Below are 327 nucleotides of genomic sequence, written 5' to 3' on the forward strand. Positions count from 1 at the left end.
AGTTCTGGGATGAGGACCAGCATAAGTGAATGAAAGAAGAAAATAATCTGTCTGGGCCAGCTTGATGATAACAGATCTGTCTGCATTCTGCACAAAACTGCCTTCTGTACCCTATAAATGCTGCAGGTGAAAGAAATTGTTCTTCCGTGAGATGCCGCACATCCTGGCCCTGCCTCTGTGGTGCTCACTCTGCTCTGCAGTAATAACACCAGTGGATCATAAACTTGCCTAGGCATTAGAAACCTCTGGGCTAATTTAAAAAAATATAAAATTTTAGTATTCATCACAGGGCTACTGAATCAGAATTCTTAAAGCAAGAGCTTTACA

Source organism: Pteropus vampyrus, unplaced genomic scaffold (assembly GCF_000151845.1).
Source record: "Pteropus vampyrus isolate Shadow unplaced genomic scaffold, Pvam_2.0 Scaffold1030, whole genome shotgun sequence".
In the NCBI taxonomy this organism is placed as follows: domain Eukaryota; kingdom Metazoa; phylum Chordata; class Mammalia; order Chiroptera; family Pteropodidae; genus Pteropus; species Pteropus vampyrus.